This window comes from Hyperoodon ampullatus, assembly GCF_949752795.1.
Source record: "Hyperoodon ampullatus genome assembly, chromosome: 12".
NCBI classification, from domain to species: domain Eukaryota; kingdom Metazoa; phylum Chordata; class Mammalia; order Artiodactyla; family Ziphiidae; genus Hyperoodon; species Hyperoodon ampullatus.
The window spans coordinates 78,480,919-78,503,545 of NC_136925.1; positions in this window are offsets into that span (position 1 = coordinate 78,480,919).

Sequence of the window (22,627 nt, forward strand, 5' to 3'; positions counted from 1 at the left end):
TATTTTCCCCAATAGTGCCAACCTGGAGCTTAACCCAGACTTTCTAACTCTCACTCCACTTGTGCTTTCCACTTAGCAATTCTGCTTCTAATTTTTTTAGTATTTGGAAGAAAAGAATAATCAGCTTTTACTTCTCCGTATTTAATTATTCTAACTGAAATTGATCTTCAAGGCACAATTTTATACAGAATTTCCTTCTGCTGACAAAAAATTGAATACATACTTGCAGAATAAAATATTACTCTAAATTAACCACGGCTTTCCTTACTCTGAACAAATCTAGCTTACTACTGGTTACTCTTCACTTTGTCTTACTCTGCTTCTTAGCACTTTTTTTTTTTTTTTACCTGTTCTATTCTATCTATTCTTAGGCTCTCATCTCCACTCTGCATGAATTCTCAAAGGAAGTATCAACACATTAACTTTTCTATTACCAAGGTCTGACATATCAAACTACTTAATAAATGTTTTTTAAAAAAAATAAATCAGCAAGTATAATACATACTTATTTAGCCAACACTTATTTCATGGTCCCCCATATGCTGGGCATAGAGAATATAAAAATAAGAAACACTCACTGTTCATCAAGAGTGCACAGCTCAGTGGGCGGATACATACTTCATCAAATAATCAAAGTGCAGCATGATTAAGCAGTTGTGGGGATCAGAAAACATGAAGGTGGGAAATGTACATTTCCTGGGCATTAAGGGTCCCTTTACGATCAGGGACATCCTTGGAATAAGCAGATAACTTAAAAATACCATTTCACCAACACTGCCCCAAAATCATTTGTTCATTTATTTGATTGCTGTTAATTTGGTCAGTCAGAGTCCTAATTAATATTGATCATGGAAAACTGTTCAAGTTGTCTCCTAGGGACTTCACAGAGTTGTGGGTGGGAACCATCAAAGGAGCCATGGAAATGCTTTTCCCTGGCATCGGGACATCTCTTCCAGGTACTTCAAACAGCTGCTGAGAAACAGCGGGACAACCTATATCTCACTATATTTCCAATTGAGAATTTGCTTTTTTTTTTTTTAATCATCTTACAATGAACTTAACTTCAAAGAGTATTGTTCCCAACCAGAGGGGATTGGGAGGAGGCTTGGGCAGAGTGTGTGTGTGTGTGTGTGTGTGTGTGTGTGTGTGTGTGTGTAGATTTTGCCCCCCATGGGACATTTGGCAGTATCTAGAGACATTTTTGACTGTCACAACGTGGGGAGTGCTACTGGCATCTAGTGGCATTTAGTGGATAGAGGCCAGAGATGCCACCAAACATCCTGCATCCATAGGGCAGCCCCACATAACGAGGAATTATCCACCCCAAATGTAGGTACCACTGAGGCTAAGAAACCCTTTCCTAAGGTTTGCACACTACTTTAGAAACAGGATGTTAGCATTTTTGGTTATATGCATATTTACTTAATAATATTTATTTACAAAACTAACATTGTAATTTAAAGGAAATTGACTCTCAGCTTAATCTATGGATTTTTCACCTAATGACCAAGGTATTAGAAAGGCATGTATTTTGTGTTATTCTAATGTCACCTGGTGTGGGAGACACTACTAGAATCCTAAACTCTCATGGCGCCAAAGACTAAGTACAGGACAATTTAGCCACGCGTTCTACAAAGTGGTTATAGAGTCCCCATAGGCAAGAGGCTTATTGACATCAAACCTTAACTCCTCTTCACAATATTCAACTTGTGACACTTTGCCAACTTCTGGAGCTTTGGGGAAAATATTCTGCTAAAGGAAAATTTGTATTACTAGCTCTGAATGGAGCACTCAGCTAATGAGAGGGGAGGGAGAGGTACGAAGTGTCTCTCTTTTCTTTATGACACACACTTAGTAATAAGGGAGCTTCATTCCAGAATAAAATGTCAAACCCAACGTGAAATACTATCTATAATAAATGAGGCTTCTCATGATTATTATGTAGCACATTTTCGCAGGTAATAAAGTCATTGTGTTTTGCATAGCTTTATTCTTTTAGGCAGAGGAAAAGGAAGGGGGCGATTGTTGGTATGTTGTGCTTGGCCTTTTTTTTTTATGGGTTTCATTCCATTCTTCTTGTGCCAATTGTAATGTTTTATGATTATTCATGACTTAGGCAATGGTGCTTTAGGCAGTCAATAGCAATTATGCCTGTTGAGAAGAACATATAATTCAAATTAAACCGATATAGATTTTTTCCCCTTTACTTTAATGTTTAGTTACCCAGTTAGATTTAAACTGAGTATACAACATTTAATAAATGATTTTCACTAAAACCTAACTGACATTTAGAGTAGTTTTTTTTTTTTAATACAGAGGAATAAGACAAAATACTACTCCACTTGAAAGGTACACCATATCCGTTAAAATTAAATACTTCAAGTTTATTCACTATGTGATGTGTTTATACCTGTGCTCTGATAATGCAATTTTGTACACTAGCCAGCAAGTATGCAAAGAACAGCAAGTGGAAGGCATCTAAATAATCCATTTTAATGAACAATAAATCCATGCATGGTTTAGGTTTGTAGCTGTTAAATTTAAGAGTATTCAGAGTGCAGTTTGGAATATGTATTTTCTATTACTCAGGAATTAAAAACTAGAATAAGTAATACCACAAAGATCAAATGAGACACTATGGTAGGTGCTAAGGACGGAACTGTGTCCCCCCAAAATTCATATGTTGAAGCCCTAATCCTCAATGTGACTACATTTGGGGGTGGGGCCTTTAAAGAGGTAATTAAGGTTAAATGATATCATAAGAGTGAGGCCCTAATCCCATCGAACTGTTGTCCTTATAAGAAAAGGAAGAAACGCCAGAGATCTCTCCTGCATGTGCTCACAGAGGAAAGACCATGTGAGGACACAGTGAGAGGACGGCCGTCTGCAAGCCAGGAAGAGTCCTCACCAGAAACCAGCTCTTGGTCTTGGACTCTGAGCCTCCAAAACTGTGAGAAATTAAATTTCTGCTGTTGAAGCCACCCAGTTTGTGGTATTCTGTTATGGCAGCTTGAACAGATTAACTAGCCATCACTAGGATCAACCAAATTGACCTTTTCACCAAGTTTCAGACTTGTTTGTTCATTTGTTTCTTTGTTTTCAGCCTCACAATACATTTTTCTCTCAGACATGTGGCTCAGCCCAGGATGGTCAAGGTGATGACAAATGGTTGGATCCTGGATTTATGTGGAAAGCAAATTCAACTGGATTTGCATGCAGACTAGATATGAGATGAAAAAAAAAAAGTGGTTGAGTAGGGCTTCCCTGGTGGTGCAGTGGTTGAGAGTCTGCCTGCCGATGCAGGGGACACGGCTTCGTGCCCCGGTCCGGGAAGATCCCACATGCCACGGAGTGGCTGGGCCTGTGAGCCATGGCCGCTGAGCCTGTGCGTCCAGAGCCTGTGCTCCGCAACGGGAGAGGCCATAACAGTGAGAAGCCCGCGTACCGCAAAAAAAAAAAAAGTAGTTGAGGATGACTCCACACTTTTTGGCCAGAGCAAGTGGAAAGACAAAATTATCATAAACTGAGATGGGGAGAGTAGATCTTAAATAATCTCTTAAGTAGTCTCAAAAAAAAAGGGAAATTATGTGAGGTGACAGATGTGTTATTTTGATGGGAATCATTTCACAAGGTGTATGCATATTAAATGATATGCATGTACATCTTTTTTTTTAATTAATTTTTAATTTTTGGCTGTGTTGGGTCTTCATTGCTGCGCGCAGGCTTTCTCTAGCTGCGGCGAGCAGGGGCTACTCTTCATTGCGGTGCGTGGGCTTCTCATTGCGGTGGCTTCTCTTGTTGCGGAGCACGGACTCTAGGCATGCAGGCTTCAATAGTTGTGTCTTGCGGGCTCCAGTAGTTGTGTCTCGTGGGCTCTAAAGCACAGGCTCAGTAGTTGTGGCGCACAGGCTTAGTTGCTCCACGGCATGTGGGATCTTCCCGGACCAGGGCTCGAACCTGTATCCCCTGCGTTGGCAGGCGGATTCTTAACCACTGCCCCACCACGGAAGTCCTGCATGTGCATCTTTAAAAATCACATTGTACAACCTAAATATATACAATTTTTGTCAATTATACCTCAGTAAAATTGGAAAAAAGTAAAACTGAGCTGGGGAAGGCTTAGGGAGGAATATCTTGGTTTCAGCTTTGGACACGGTAAGTTAAAATCACATTGTCTAAAAATTACAAATGATTTGGAATTGCCACAACTGAGTATAAACAGAGGCAAAAAGGACAGGCTGAGGAGACAAGGAAGTAAAGCCACTGGCCTACAAGTCATGTTGAGGAACTTGGACATGACCCTGTAGCAATGGCAAAGGAAATGGAGGCTTGTAATAAGGCAGAACAAGCTGCTTAGGGGATTAATTTACACTAATATTTTCTTTGAGACCAGACCATTAGCTTCTTGATGGCCTATATGATTTTTATTGTTTTTGTGGTTGTTTGTTTCATTTTGTTTGATAATCCCTAGGGAAGAGCTTTGCCCACTGTTTTGACGTCACAATTTCTATAAGAAAATAGCTTTACTGACATATTTTTTTTTTCCTGGTCAACTACCTGACTCTACATTTTTTCACTGAAAGTATATCGCAAATGATCTCAGAGAGATATGGCAAGAATTACATTTCTCAATTTTATAACCTCATCTACTATTGTGAATGCATTCTTAAAATTAAATGATAATAATTCCACCAAAATATCTGACCTAGTTATAGATTGGGATCATGTGAAACTGTGAGAGAAATTGAGGACTTGTAGAGGTGGGCAATGGGGTTGGGATGAAGAGAATTAAATGGATCAGGACAGACCAGGGTACAGATGTCACCTCTCCTAATCCCACATTCCAGATACTTTTGATGAGTTCTCACTCCCCTTGAGATAATGGTGGGACTCCCTAAGAAATTCTAATAATATTTTGTCACTTACTTGGAGAGACTCTAATGTATTTTGAATAAATCAAATAATCATATTTTGTTATTTCAATAACAGTCATGCTCTTTCTGATCACATGCTTAGATCTTGGTCCTAGATGATACGTCTCTTTCCACCTGTTGAGAAAATATAAATTTTAGAACCGTTAGTGAGAAATCGAGCAGCAGTATATTTACGAATAGAAATCATCTACATGTGCATCTTATAAGGTATTTTTACATATACACATTACAAGGGGTAATAAATTAGTGTTATTAGCAGTATAGTATCACATCATAAAAATAAGGATAGGGCATTGAGGAAATTTGAAGAATTAATGAAATTAGTGGTATTGTTCAGCTGACAACATAAAAGATGCCAAGGATTCAACTTTATCTCTTTCCTCTCTTTCTGACCTCTGAGGAGTTATCAAATTCTTTCCGTTCTAATTTATCATTTCTCTTCTGTCTATAAAAATTGAATCATAAAACCCTCTCATGTGAGTAAAGGTTCTCCAGAGAAACAGAACCAGTAGGTTAAATATCTATCTACTTATACATCTATATCTATAGCTAAAGAAATCTATTTTAAGAAATTGGCTCAGACAATTGTGGGGCCTGGCAAGTCCAAAACTTAAAGAGCCGACCAGCAAGCTGGAAACTCAGGCAGGATTTCTATACTGAAGTCTTATTTTTTTAATTGAAGTATAGCAGATGTACAATAGTATATTATATTCAAGTGTACAACATATTTTTATGGATTATGCACCATACAAAGTTTTAATATGATGGGCTGTATTCCTTGTACGTTACATCACTGTGACTTTTTTATTTTATAATTGGTAGTGTCTATCTCTTAATTCTCTTCACCTATTTTGCCCATTCCTGCACCCCTCCTACCTTCTGGCAACCACTAATTTGTTCTCTGCATCTGTGAATCTATTTCTGTTTTGTTATATTTGTTCATTTGTTTTTTAGATTCCACATATAAGTGAAAATATACAGTATTTTTCTTTCTTTGTCTGGCTTATTCACTTACCATAATAGCCTCTTGGTCCATCCACATTGTTGCAAATGGCAAGAAGACTTCATTCTTTTCTATAGCTGAGTAATGTTTGTGTGTGTGTGAGTGTGTGTACCACATCTTCTTTATCTATTCATGTGCTGACAGACACTTGGTTGCTTCCATATCTTGGCTATTGTAAACAAAGTTTCTGTTGAATACATATGAATTGCCAGGCACTTTACAGACATTACTTACAGAATACCTGCCATATTCCAACAACCTTATTTTTATGTATGAGAAAACTGACACTTTAGAGTTTAAATTATTTTTCTGTGGTCACTCTTCTAGAAAGCACTAGATTAGGAATTAAACCCTGGTGTGCCTCATTCCAGAGCTCAAACCTGAACCATGCTGCTTTCCTAAAGAGAAGATCTGGAGAGATCTCTTTGAGCACTAAACTTTCCACGCAGTAATTCCTCTTAATAGAAAGCTTGCCCTAACCAAGGTATTCACCAAAGTATCAAAAGGTGTTTCCCCTGCCCTAATCATTTTACTTGAGGGTGGGACACGGAAGACATAGGCCCCGGCATCGTGTCCACAAAAAAGCAACTCTGTTGAGACAGAAAGTAGATTAGTGGTTGACTGGAGCTGGGCATGGGAATGGAAATAACTGTAAATAGGCATTAGGGATCTGTGGGGGGTAACGAAAATGTTATAAAATTGGATTGTGGTAATGGTACAAAACTCTGGAAATTTACTAAAAATCATTGAACTGTATACTTAAAAATGGTAAATTTTATTATATGTAAGTCATATCACCATAGAGCTGGTAGAAAAAAATACACTAACACATATTAGATGAGACTGTATATATATGTATGTGTGTGTATATATATACACACATGCATATCTACACGTATTATATATATATTTGAATAAACACATCAATAAGCAAAGATTACATGTTTTTTTTCCAAATACCATTTAAGCAGCAGCCTTTTTGTTTTAATAATAAATATGATAATCACAAATTATTTGTATTCATTTCAAGTTGTACCACCACACGTCTCCCTGTCCTACTGCGTAGTTAATAAAGCCGACTTTTTCTAAATGTTCTCCTTCAGACTTTTTTCCAGCTCAAACTGAGTTTCTCTAATTTAAGACAGTGAATAAGTTTATTTTTCTACATTACAGTACAGAATCACGAATGCTGTTTCAATTATCTATGCTTTTGGAAGGTGCAAGCAAACTGAACGTTTCATACCCAGGCCTAATTTCCAACTCCCATTTTAGACAGTAAAAGCGCTGCCCCACAGAGAATGTTCCTATAGAGAATCCATCCTACTTTTGCCTTGTTCTCAACTGTCTGCTACACACAATACTGGTCAAATTCCATGACCAGGAAAATGCTCTGTGCTTCACCAGCTGACATTCCACCTATATTTTCCAGTGACAACATTTTTTTAAAACACTTTGCATAGCAATGCACTAAAAAAAAAAAAAAAACCTCTGTCTCTAACCAAGGCCAGTATGAGCCATATGGGAGTCATAGGCAAGCAATTAATTGAGTGCTTCTTACGCTATCTTCTTTAAATATTTTTTTCAACAGTTATTTAGAGGAAAAGGTGAGAGCTGCATAGAAAGAATAAAAAGTATAAGGAACTCCTTTGCCTCACCATCATTTTCTTGGATCTTGGGTCAGACTTACCCCATTCAGCATAAAAATATATTTAATATTTTGAAGGTCTTTGCCACTAATCTATCCAGATCCTTGGTTCTTTAAATGCAATCAACTACTGTCATGGAGCCTGCCCATGGGGAAGTCACATCCAGCCACCAGTGGCTCAGTAATCTCTTGCTTCCTCTACTAGTCCCTGGGAGGATTTCTGCTACATAAGTTTCTCTCACCTTGCTACATTTCTGAGCACAGCACTCCTTGTGGGTGGGTACCCCTGTTAGCTGTCCCATAGATCTTTATCTCAGCTTTAAATCTTTTAATTTTAAATTTTTTTCCAGTTTTATTGAGATATAGCTGACATATAACACGATATTAGTTTCGGGTGTCCAACAAAATGATTTGCTATGTGTACCTATTGTGAAGTGATTACCACGGTAAGTTTAGTTAACATCCATCCCAGTTAACAATTTCTTCTTGTGGTGAGAACTTTTAAGATCTACTCTCTTAGCGACTTTCAAATATACCATGCAATATTGTTAACTATAATCACCATGATGGACATTACATCCCCAGGGCTTATTTATCTTATAACTGGAAATTTGTACCTTTTGACCACTTTCACTCATTTCCCCCACTCACCACCTTCCACCACTGGCAGCCATCAATTTGTTCTCTGTTTCTAAAATTTGGTTTCTTTTGGATTTCACTTATGAAACCATACAGTACTTATCTTTCTTTGTCTGAGATATTTCACGTAACATAATGCCTTCCAGGTCCATTCATGTTGTTGCAAATGGCAGGATTTCCTTCTTCTTGTGATTGAATAATATTCCACACACACACACACATTTTATTCGTCCATTCATCTGTTCATGGGCACTTAGGTTGTTTCTATACCTCCACTATTGTAAATAATGCTGCAGTGTACGTGGAGGTACAGATATCTCTTCCAGATACTGGTTTTGTTTCCTTCAGGTATATGCCCAGAATAGGGATTGCTGAATAATATGATAGTTCTATTTTTTATTTTGTAAGGAATTTCCATGCTGTTCTCTATAGTGACTGCACCAATTTACATTCCCACTAACAATGTAAAAGTGGTTCCTAGTCTCCAGCACTCCTTGAAGACAGAGAGTCCTGTTAGCTGTCACACAGATCTGGCCTTTATCTCTGCTCCAGTTCTGTTAGATTTTAGTTTCCTTACAAATAAAATTCCATGGACGTCAAGTCTAAAGAAAATAGAAAGGTACTGTAAAATATAATAACAGCCCATTGCCAAATTTCAATAAATCTTGCCTTGTTTTGTTATCTCCATGACTTTGCTGAGTAGTGAAATTGCCAAAAGGCAAGTAAAAGTAAGGGAAAGAAAAGCAAAGGATCTGGGAAGAAAATTCTGCCCTCCGGCGATTAAATTTTCTTTGAGTAGTAATATAACGTTTCTTTGCTGCAAGTATTTTGTGTTTTTACATCTATTAGTATTATGTCATTTCCTATAGGAGGCAGTCCAAGTGTATGTGCTGAAGACAGGACTACATACCTGAAGATTATGAATGAAAATGACTTTTGGAGAAAACTGATGAAATAAACGATTAGATTGCCTGTCAAATTTTGATATATTTATTTTCTCTGTACACAAATATGACATCAGCTGGTTTGTTTTAAATATTATCCACTTGTGACAAAATCCAAAAGGTTTGTATTTTGTAGTGTTTTTCTTTCCTTGCATTCCTTCAAGTGCCATGTGGAGTTTGATGTTGAATAAAATGTTGTAACAGATGTCAATATGTTCCAGAACTGAAATGATACTTGGTTATAAATCATTTCACCTGCCTTGTCGGTTTCAGGTTGACCTAATGGAACAGATTCTGCGGGTCAACTTGACTGCTTCGTAACCTCTGAAAAGCTGACTCACTTATTTCTGTGAAAGGGAAAGTTTCAAACCTGAGAACATAAAATATTCTACTAAGTGAAATTAGAAAGAGCTGGTTTCTAGAATAGTGGATGCAAAACAAATGTCATATATTAATGCATATATGTGGAATCTAGAAAAATGGTACAGATGAACCTGTTTGCAAGGCAGAAATAGAGACACAGACGTAGAGAACAAACATATGGACACCAAGGGAGGATAGGAGGGGGGTGAGATGAATTGGGAGATTGGGATTGACATATATACACTAATATGTATAAAATAGATAACTAACGAGAACCTGCTGTATAGCACAGGGAACTCTACTTAGTGCTCTGTGGTGACCTAAATGGGAAGGAAATCCAAAAAAAGAGGGCATATATGTATACATACAGCTGATTCACTTCGCTGTACAGTAGAAACTAACACAACATTGTAAAACAACTATACTCCAATTAAAAAAAATAGTGGATGTATATGAAGTCTTTTCACTGGTTTAACATTTCAGGTTGTAATTCTGAGTTTTCACGCATCACTATTGAGCCAATTTCTGTCAGCTGTCTATCCAACACTTAGCTACCTGGAAAAGCCGTATATAGGATAAATTTTGAGTCATTAAGTTTGTTTTATCTCCCCTCTTTTTTATTTTAAGGGAGGATGAGGGGAACAAACAAATTCTGGAAATAATTTATATTTGTTTTTTGGGAGGGTAACATGTTCATTTATTTGAAAAAATGTTCTTTACTCTTTTACATAATATTTCTGATTCTCTACTTCAAAAGACTACCAAAATAGTGAGAAAAGTTGTGCAACAAATTTTCTATGTGTCAAATTTTAAAGAATATGGTTTTATAATAAAATTCCCATTAGTATCAACATAAATTAGAAATGTCATTTTTTAAGAAAAAATCATGATTTTAAAAATCTAGTAATCCATATATATAGGAAAAGGCAATTAATAGCATAAAGGAGGAAACTCAGTGCCAGAGCTAGTAAGAGCTATCCACTCAAACATTTCAGTAAACACAACTGTTCATGTATTTCTCGACTTAAAAAACTCTGAACTTTTTCCACAATATAATGGGAGAGAAGCAGGAAGTACATATATTAGGATTCCTAGGTCTTTTAAACATGCAATTTAAAGCATTTCATTCTAGCAATCATTTTCTTTAATTGCCTGCTGAGCCTCACTTTGCTTAGATACTGTTTTTATATCTTTAGATAACAAAGATCTCTTCTCTCAGTGTATTTTAGAATGCCCTAAGTAGGGTTGTATAATTTTAAGTACTTCTTATGTATCCGACTCAGAGAAAGGGATTAGATGCTTATATCGAAACACAGGTCAATTCAGTATTTAAAAAGAAACATTTTCCAAAAGGAAGAAAGAAACCTCTGTAGCACTGACAAATAGTATAGTGAGTTTAGAGAATTCAGGTGAGTCAGCACTGTCTCCATTACTTAGCGCTAATGTAAAATGATAAACAGATTTCCTTTTAAAAATTGAATATCACATGTTAATATTCTCCAAAGAGCTGATGGTACACCATAGACTCCAAAAGTAGCATAAGGAAAATAAAAGTCATCAAATACTAAATTGGGCTCTCAACACACAAAAAATTAAATTAAATTAAATTTTAAAACAAATTCATAAATAAACTCAAAATGGGGGGAAATATTTACAAAATATATTTCTCACTAACCAAGTATTCCTTTCACTTTTGTATTTGTTTCAAGACTTCTGTAATAAAACATTTTTTAATGACAAAAGAATAAAATCAGTAACATACAAATATATCACATAAACCAATAAAACAACTATTCCAAGAGAAAAATGGAAATAAAAGGCATGAAAATATAATTCTAGAGAATGAGAAAATGAAATAATCAATAAACATATAAATATTAAGCCTCACTAGTCATCAAAATAACATAAATTGCATAACTTTTTTTCTCTTGATTGGCAAACAAAAAAAGTAAATTTTACATAATATGTATTGTTATGCATGTGGGAAAATATACATTTGCATGCATTGCTATAGGAATACAAACCTTGAATTTGTTTCAGAGGAATTTTGCAATATTTATCAAACCAATTTTTGTTTATTTCTTCTATCCCAGCAAGGTGGCTTCTAGGTATTTATTCTAAGAATAGTTGTTTAATTGTGCAAATATACATGAAGAAGTGTGTTCATCACAACTTTGTTACATTAAAGATAAGTCACAACAGTCTAAATGTCCTGCAGTGTTACATAGTTATAATAAAAATGTTTATTTATTGATCTGAAAGACTATGACATATTAATAAGTGAGAGTAACAGGTTATAGCACTGTATGTAGCATATTATTATATTTCTCTTAAATATATGTGTGCAAATTACATAATATACACATATGTATGTGTCTACATATGTGTGCCTCTGTGTGGAGAGAGAGAGAGAGAGGATATATATAAATGGTAAAATGGTAATAATGGATGGATATCTTTGGCTAATTGGCTTGTGGTTCTTATTCATATTTTCAAATAATCTTACAATAGCCCATATTACGTGTGTAACAAATTACAATAATGAATAAAATTGAAAGTTTCTTACATGGAAAATTTGATGATCTACTCTAAGAATACTGATGGCAGACTGAGATATCTCTAACATACCCTAAAGTATTTTGCAGTATGGCAGACACAAGAAGACCTGGTACCAATTGCCTCCTTCAAAGGAAGGTGATACACAAAGGGTAGTACTTATTTTCTGATTTTAGAACATATATATTCTTCTAGTTCTTTTTTTCACCCGGTAGAGTTGATATCTATCTTTATGTCACCTGCACATTATTTCCAATTCTACTTGTGATGGGCCGTGTGGTCAGTATAGTTTAAGAGGTTATAGAAGATTTCCTTCATTTAATTAGTTTACTAGCAATAAACAAATAGTGTTTGAGGTTTCATTTGTATGTACTGTTGAATGGCACAGACTCATAGGAAATAACTGTCTTTAACCAGTGAGGAAAAAAAATTCACTGGTTCTTCTATTAAGAGGCCAATAGGAAATGAATGTCTGTGTCTCCTCCAAATCTGTATATTGAAGCCCTAACCCCTAATGTGATAGTATTTGGGGATGGGACCTGTGGGAAGAAATTAGGGTTAGATGGGGTCACGGGGGGTGGTATTCTGATGGGATTAGCACGCTTATAAGAAGAAACACCAGAGAGCTTGCCCCGCCTCCCCACACCTGCCTGGTGCACATGCACAAAGCAGCAGTCATGTGGTCACACAGTGAGGTGGCAGCAGCCTGCCAGCCAAGAGAAGAGACTTCAGAATGAAACCCACTTTGCCAGCACCTTGATCTTGGACTTCCCACCCTCCAGAACTCTGAGAAACAAATTTCTGTTGGTGAAGCCACCAGCCTATGGTACTTTGTTATGGTAGCCCAAGTTAAGACAGAGGTAGACTCACCTTCAGAAAGTGGGGTAGGGAAGCAGGAACCATGAGAGCTGTAGGGGAAAGGAGGGAGGGAGACTGAGGGAGAAGGTCACCCAACCTTGTTCTTTTTTTCCCACAGGAGACAGCTGTACATGATGTAGTTCCTTTTCTGACCTGAAGAAGCAACAAAAAAAGAAAGTTTGCTTATCATTTTGATCCTTTGTAGACCTGACCAAAATTTGACTTCCTTCTAATTGAGTCATGGCTCAGCAATAGAGAAAATATTGGTCAAAGCAAGAAATTAAGACTTAAGTCAATATACTTTAAATATTAAAGCTGACTTGGCCTGACCATCTGATAGAGAGACTGTTGCAAAGTGCCAGATATGCCACATTCTAATATATTTGACTTGTAGAAATGGATCTAATTAACAGCTTTTTGTGGTTTTGAGAGCAGGACCACACTTAGAAATATTGTAGATACTCATTCACAAAGATTCTTTGGGGTATATTCTAAAACAATGAACTACCTTGAAAACATGATTTTTAAAAATATGAACCAAAAATGTTAATGAAATGACTACAGTTGTAAGTACTGTAGTAGAGCTATAAGGACCATCTGATAAACCCACAGTGGTACTTACAGGGAAGCCTTGAGATCTACAGCAAAGTGCTAACGCTATGTTCACGGTCTGCTTGTTGCTGCAAAGAAAGTTACTGCCTGGGTCTGTGTCTTGGGAGTGTGCTTTAACTGTTGAGTCTTGCTCGACTCCACTTCACAGCATTTCTCCAGCATCCTGTACCTGACTGACCGCTACAAACTGTATGTGCTTAACTGCCATCTTGGCATCTACCCATCAGCAGCCAATAAAAGACTGAAGAGGTGAGAATATGCTAAAGAGAGTCAGGAGGCAGATGATGCTGCAGCATTTAAAATAGTCTGTTGAAAGGATACAGCAGAGGGGTAAACTACTGTGCTTGTCCTGTGGAACAGCCCTGTGCAAACTTCTCTCTATGCCTCTAGGTTTGCCTCTAACAAGACTCCATCTAAGAGGTCTCCATCCTTTACAGTCTGTTCTGTGAGAATGGAATTTTGTTCATGTCTCTTTGTTTCCTTCTTCCCTTTCTGGTCAAACTGCTGCAGGGAACACAGGTTCGCCTGCTCCCCACGTTGATTCATTTCTCAGTGGAAGAGCGGCAACCTGGCTCTACCAATTTCATGAACCAGTTTTAGTTTACTCTTAAGGTGATTACTTTTTGCCATTGGTAGAGGGGATTAAATGCCAAAAACACATGTATTCACGACATAATACTTAACCAAATGCCTGTAGATATTGGCAATATATTTCCACTGGAATTAAGCAATTTTTGAACATGCTTTTTAAGTTAAATAATAGTGAGCCCTTTTTCATGGCATGAAATGCTTGACTGATGTCAGTGAAGACTGGATGAGTCTATCCCTCTTCAGAAATGGCAGTGGGAGGAGGTCAGAAAGAACTCGTTTGCCCTGTGGGTCTGATGTCTAGATAGTATGTCTGTTTTAAATGTTTTTGTTTTTAAAAATATGGTCACAATGCTTAAAAGACAGCTGATTTCATTGCATCTTGTTTCTTATATACTTAGTGGAAATATACAAAACAGCGTTTGATCAGGAATTAAATGATTTATCAACAGACGTGGATATCAAGACAATACTTTTAATAACATTTCTATAATGAAGTTTCAAATACCAAAGTTTCCCAAAGGCTTTTACTTTGTACTCTAGCAATTCAAAGGGTGACCATAGACTTTGTTTAAATCTTACATAATCTATGTGTATATATATATATATATATATATATATATATGTATATATATATATTGTTTTCTCCAACTCTTTCAGAACAGGAACCATTTGCTACAATTCTATGTATCACCCACAACGTCTAACTCAGAACTACATATAGGAATGTGTAACGTGTATAAGTGTCCAAACATTCACTGCAGTGTATCAATTACTTTTCTCCTCTATTTTTGCACCCTTCCTCAAAATCAGTAACTGATTTTAAAAAAAAAAAAAGGAGGCTCTCATTTTCAGCAAACTTTCTGTACTAGGTTACAAAAATAGAGTGAAAATCATATATTCACAATAGTGATAAAAGGCTGAAGAAGTGAACTCCTACTTTCTTTCCTATAGTAATATGGTTTATTTTTTACATTTCAGTTAAATTCTTTCCTTTCCTGGATTTATCCAATTCAGTCTCTTTGTTCTTGATCTTTTTTATGATCAGCTGAGTCTATAGCCCTGAGCTGTGTCTTCCTGAGCTCCCATCCATGAAAAAAGCACTATCTGCTGAGAGGTACAGGTGCTCAGCTGGGACTTGGCTGAAACAGAAAGGAAGTGAGCCCCATGGGGTGGACTCAGCCCACCCTTCAGCCGAATTACCTACTATGGAAAATTGTGTGCAACTCCTCCAATTTGGACATGCCTCAAATGACCCATAGAGAGGTAGGTGGGGATGAAGGAAGTTTTCTCAAAAAGAATTAGGGCATAAACAATGTAATGATAATGATGATTTTCCCTGCCTTTTTGCACAAATCACCCTAAAGGGAGAAATGAGAAAGTAGCTGCAAAGGAGTATGGCTTTAAAATCAAATGTCCATTGTCTATATCTGAGTTGAGTCATAACTGCTGGCTTTTATTCCGGAGTGATTAGGTTAATTTCAAAACCTTCAACCCTCAGTGACTAAATCACCTATGCATTCCAAGGTATGAAAAATTTAAGAATATAGTGCGTTCCTTTAAAAACATATGTCTTTCTCCTTAAGAAAAAGGAGGGGGGAGGAAATAATATACAGAATTATAAAAACGACTCTAAAGGAAACCAGTGATTTAAAGCAATGGACTGGAAAATGTTGAGATTCTATTTTTAACTTAGAATGCTACTTTTGGCAAATCCCCTAAATCCTCCACCTCAGTTTTCTTATTTAAAACATGAAGATAATGATCTTTCTCACAAGGTGATAGATGATTTATCCAGTCTTAACTAGTGTTAGTCAAACACTTCATGGCAAAGAAGTCATTATTATTTAACAGTAACGTGTGCCTTAAGTTGCTGAAATCTATTGGAAATATTCTACTGGAATCTATAGGCATTCAGCCAAATATTATTTAAGGCCCATAGAGCAAATGCACAACTTTTAGCTCTTAACCCCACTAGAGATGGCAAAAATAAATACTTTAAGTCTAAACTAAAACTTAACACACACTGGAAACTTCAGATCAAATTAGGAGCCAGAGAGGAGGGACCATTGATTTCCATAGCTAAGTTTTTTGTGTAAAATTTAAATGACATAAAAATAGTAGGAAAGAGGAGTATTTTGGCCCTTGGGCCATTCACTGGTTTCATTTAGATAGAGTTTACTCTGTTATCCTTTAAAAAGAGAAAGCAAAAAAGTAAAGGGAAGGTTCTACGAAACTGATCTAACCCCAGACATTTCCTTTTAAGTCTCAAGTCTACTTTTCCCAAAAAGAATACTGCTGTGGTCTGAATGTTTTTGTTCCCCCAAAATTTATATGTTGAAATTTACATGCCCAGTGTGGTGGTATTTGGAGGTAGGGGCTTTGCGAAGTGCTTAGGTCATGAGGGTAGGGCCCACACGTATGGGATTAGTACCTTTATAAACGGGTCCCCAGAGAGCTCCCTAGACCCTTCTGCCATGTGAGGACACAGAGAGAAGTCGCGAGTTTGCAACCTGGAAGAGGTCCCTCACCTGACCTTGCTGTCACCCTGATCTGAGACTTCCAGCTCCAGAACTGTGAGAAATAAATTTCAGTTGTTCATAAACTACTCAGTCTGTAGCATTTTGTTATAGCAGCTTGAACGGACTAAGACAGGTATTTATATGAAACAGGACATTTCAGCATAAATCAATTGTTGATAATCTCTCCTGGTCTATAAAATTAGCAACTTTGACAGTATCTGTAACCACATAGCTTTGGCTAAACAAGAACCAGTGAACAATCTTTATTTTCAAATTTCTCTCTGGATCAGAATCGTTTCTTAAAAGCCATTTTATGGTTTTAGGCAGCCATGATAGCAGTTCCCATATATGATCATAAGAGTGCAGTTTTTTTCATTGATATAACTTCTGGAGCATGAAGCTGTTATCACAGAGCTCAGAAATATACCAGCAACAAATACTGAAGCATCTACCAGCCCATGCTGTGTCATTTTTAAAAAGTCTCAAACCATGAAAAACAATCATATTTAACAATTCCTTTGAGAGTCTGTTGAAGAGGTGGTGGATAACTAGAAAGTACATCTTGGGTGGGATTCCAAATAAGCCTGCAGCTGTGTCACTACAGGGATTTGATTTTATGTCCTCTCTCTGGAATCTCAATGGAGAAAGTTAATTCTTGTTATCACTTATAATTTGAAAAAGCCCATGGCAGTTTTTAAATTTTTTCAAATTTTTTGTAGCTTTGGTAATGTGTAAATTGAGTCAAACCCTTATTTTTCAGAGTTCTGATCTCCAAAGTAAGAGGTACAGAATAATAAATTGGCATAGAGAAAGAAAAATGAGAATTTCTATTCATATTTGTTTTGTATCATTCTTTTAAAACTCTATTTTTTGTATATTTATTATGTTTCAAATGAAATAATATAGTTAAAGTTTTTAATGTAGGGAATACACTGTTTGAAAATTACAGGCATATGACTGAAATATAAACATTCAGAGGCCATAGATTTTTAAAATCGAGACTGTTTCTGCCTCAGTTTTGGCTGACATTTCAAAAGATTTTTTTAAAAGAAATAAAGAAACCCAAACCAAAAAAAAAAAAAATATATATATATATATATATATAGAGAGAGAGAGAGAGAGAGAGAGAGAGAGGGCAAATATTCTCATATTCACATATGCAGGATTGCCAAGTAGTTATGCAATCCTTAGGCTCAAGGTTATTAAAAGGTTAAAGACAGGGCAAGAGGAAAAGTTTTGGGGCTGCTGTGTTGTTTTTTCTCCTTACCTCCATGGGAAAGATATAGGACTTGCTTCCCTCTCACTTGAAGCTGAATGAGAGAAGTTTCAAGAAGATCACTTTGCAGGCTGGATTTTTATCCTCCGTGATTTGAAAGACACAGTGGATTGGTGTCTGAATTGTGCCTACAAAAGATGTTTAAGAGTTTGGTATTTGACCAATATGATAGACCAAGTATTCTGAAACGCCATAAAAAAATAATCAGTAATATCTAATGAAAGAATGTATGCTATACATGGATAAAGATATGATTTATCCTGGGAACCTTCTGAGCTTCTAGTTCTCAGGTGCCTCCACACACCAGGGACATAAGCTTTGGTTTAAGGTATCCTGTTATACTACCCTGCAATGTTTTTACTTCCCTAGTTTCCCACAAGGGTAAGAGATGGATCTTTCTGCCCAATACAGGATTTATCTGTCTATCCGACTGAAACAAGCACTTCTTCCTGGTGTCTGCTCATGCATTTGCTAAAGTTCACAGACTTTCCCAGAGGACTCTTGAGTCCAGCAGCCTTGTCTCTAAATTAGATTTTCCTGGTCGTATGGCCTCTTTGTCCAAGTTTAGAAGTTTCCAGAGACAGCCTTCTCTAGGCAGCTCAACCAGGAATCACACAAAGGCCAGAGACAATGAGAGGCAGGCTAAGGGGACTGGGAGTTTCCACTGCAATGTGTGCCATTGTTTATAAAGTTGTGCTGATGCAAGGGGGAAAATGACTGGGTGAGTATCCACAGTGACAGTAATAGTAACTATAAAATAGATGTTCTTAAAACTGATAGCGACACTAAGAAAAGAAACTATTAGAATTAAAAAATGTATAGGCATTAAAAAATAAAATCCAGAGGAAAGGTTTAATAGCAGATTGCATAGAGCTGAAGAGAATTAGTGAATTATATTATATGTATGAAGAAATTATCCAGAATGCAGCAGAGAGACAGAGAAGGAAAGCATGAAAAAAGAGTTTAAGAGACCTGGAAGGTAAAAATGTCCAGCAAAAAAAAAAAAAATGGTCCAGCAATCACTTAATGAGCATTTCAAAGAAAAAGAGAATTTGAAAGAATGGGAAGGAGAAATAATGTTGAAATGTATCATAGCTAATAGTTTTCAAAAATTATTCATGATAAATCCTCAATTTCAGGAAATTTAATGAATTTCAAATAGGATAAATAAAAAGAAATAGATCTCTCCATGTATACTAAAGTGAAAATATAGACTACCAAAGATAAAGAGATGATATTGAAAGCAGCTATATTCTTTGAAAATTCACACTCAAAAATGAAATTATTAAACTGAAAAACAGGTGACTTAACAGTAATACTGGAAGCTAATAGAGGAAATCAATATCTTCAAAGTGCAGACAGACAATAACTATCGGTCTAGAATTTTATATTCAGAAAAACTTTTTAAGAGCAAGGATGAGACACATTTTCAGATCAGCAAGAACAGAGAGTTCACCACCAAAACACCTTTACCAAAGAAACTTTTAAAGGACATACTTCAAGAAGAGGCAAAATGAAAGCAGAGAGCAGACCGGAGATACAAGATGGCACTGTGATTGAAATTAATGAAAACATACCTGTAAATGTAAACATTGATGCCATGAAACAAGAAATAGTAACTTAAATAGGTACAGTTTAAAAATCAGATAAAATATAGCATTAAAACACCAAACAATTTCATACATATCTTCAGGACAGGACTAGTGATAAACATTCTAAGAACTGTTCATTTCTAGAGAAGGAGGATATTGTGCAGTTTCACTTTAGCATTTAGTTAACTAAATACATTAAAATTAAATAGAATCTATCATCATATCTGGGAGAGAAAAAAATAGAATGAGGAAAAAAACAAAGCAAAATCTCAAAAGAGAATTAAAAGAGGGTAGGAAAAGGAAAAATACTAAATAAGTATGGTAAACAGATGGTAAAAATAAATACAAATAAATCATATTTATTTTTATTAAAAAAGGCAGGCTATCAGAATGGATAAAAGGGAGCAAGGAAGGACTAGAAAAACTCAGAAAACAGAGAAAGAGGAGCACTCCCTAACATTCTATGAGGACACCATATTCTTTTCTTTTATTCTAAAAGAGTTTTATTGAGATACAATGCACATATCATACAATTCACCCATTTAAAATATACAATTTGATGGGGTTTAGAACATTTAAAGATATGTATGCTCATCATCATAGTCAATCTTAGAATATTTTTTCATTATCTCAAAAAGAAGCCACCATAGATAGAGAGAACAGATTGGTGGTTGCCAGAGATGGGGGTGGGGATGGGACAAAATGGGTGAAGTTGATTGAAAGATACAAACTTCCAGTTATAAAATAAACAAGTCCTGGGGATCTAATGTACAGCATGGTGACTATAATTGATAATACTGTATAGTATATGTGAAATTGTGTCTTACTTATATATATAGTTATATAGCTGTATATATTATATAACTATATATGTATGTATATATGGCCCCATATTCTTTAGCTATCACTCCCTTATTCTCCACTCAATCCCCCACTAGATAAAGCAACCACTCATACATTTTCTGTCTCTGCAGATTTCCCTATTCCATACTTTCATATACATGGAATTGTATATGTGGTATCTCATAACTGTCTTCTTTCATTCTTTAATGTTTTCAAGTTTTATCTATGTTGTTTATCGGTACTTTATTTCTTTTAATGGCTAAATAATATTTCTTTGTATGGATATACCACATTTGTTTATCCATTAATCTGTTAATGGATGTTTGAGTTGTTTTTACCTCTTTGTTATTGTGAATAATTCTACTATGGGGATTCATGTATAAGTTTTTGTGTGGACATGTTTTAATATTTCTTAGATATATACCTATGAGTGAAAGTACTGGGTTTTATGGTGACTCTATGTTTAATCTTCTGAGAATTGCCATACTATTTTCCAAAGTAGCTGCATTCCCACCAGCAGTGTATGAAGGTTTCAGTTTCTCATCTTCACCAACATTTGGTATTATCTGATTTTTTGATTCTAGCCATCCTAATAGATATGAAATTATATTTCACTGTGATTTTGATTTGCACTTTCCTAATTCTAATGATCTTACTATCTTTCTATCTAAAGATGTGGCCATCTTTATGTCTTCTTTGGAGAAATGTCTATTCAGAAATGTCTATTTATTTGCCAATTTTTTAAATTGGGTAATTCATCTTTTTATTACTGAGTTGTGAGGGTTGTTTATATATTCTAGATAAAGGCCCTAATGAGATATATTATTTGAAAATATTTTTCCATTCTTTAGGTTGTCTTTTACTTTCTTGATGATATCCTTTGAAGCACAAAAGGTTTTAACCATGATAAAATGCAATTCATCAATGTTTTGTTGTTGTTACTCATGTTTTGGTGATATCTAAGACTCTTTTGTCAAATTCAAGGTCTTGAATATTTCTCCTAGTTTAATAGTTTAGTTCTTACATTTAGATCTTTGATTTATTTTGAGTTAATTTTTGCATATGGTATGAGATCTGGGTTCAACTTCATTCTTTTTCATGTGGTTATCCAAATGTCCTATTACCATTTCTTAAAATAAACTATTCTTTCCATAGAATGGTCTTCTCACCCTTGTTGAAAATCAATTGATCATAGATGTACAGGCTTGTTTCCAGGCTCTCAATTACATTCCATTCACTTATATGTCTATCTTTGTGTGCTATCACATTTTCACACTATAACTTCATTTCTATTGTTTTGTAGTAAATTTTGAAATTGGGAAGTGTGATTCCTTCCACTTTATCCTTTTTCATAAACTTTTTAGCTATTCAGGGTCTCTTCAATTCAATGTGAATTTTAGACTTCACTTTCTATCTAGGAATTCACCCATTTCATCTAAGTTATCCACTTTGTTGGCATACAATTGTTCATAGTATCAATATTTTTTATAATGTTATTTATTTCTGTAAGATTAGTAGTAATGCCCTTTCCTTCTTTTCTGATGCTAGTAAATTTGAGTCTTTCCTTATATTTTCTTGTCCCATTTAGATAAAGATTTGTCAATTTTGTTAATCTTTTCATAAAACCTGGTTTGGGTTTCATTGATTTCCTGTGTTTTAATATTCTTTGTTTCATGAATTTCTGCTCTAATTTTTATTTCCTCCCTACTGCTTTCTATAAACTTGTGCTGTAATTGGCAGATATATCACTCATATATTGTAGTTCTATATGATATAGGCTCAAAATTATATCATACACATATTACTTTAGGCAATTGCTTCTCAAATAGGTCAAGAGAAGAAAAGAGAAAAGGTATTAATTGCTACTGTCTTTTATAATTACACAATTACCTTTACTGGTACTTTTTGTTTTTTTATGTGGATTTTAATTACCACCTGGGATCACTTGCTTTCACTCTGAAGAACTTCCTTTAGTGTTTCTTGTAAGGCAGGTCAGCTAGCCACAAATTCTCTCAGTTTTTATTTATTTATGAAAGTCCTTGTTTTACCTTCATTTTTGAAAGAGAGCTTTACTGGGTATAAGATTCCCAGTGACGGTTTTTCTTTGAGCATTTGAATATGTTACCCACTACATTCTAGTCTCCATTGTTTATTCTGAGAAGCCAGATGTTAATTTAATGGAGTTCCTTTACTTTTGTTATCTAAGTGTAGAATTTGGGGTATTTAACTTGCTTGGTATTATCTGAGCTTCC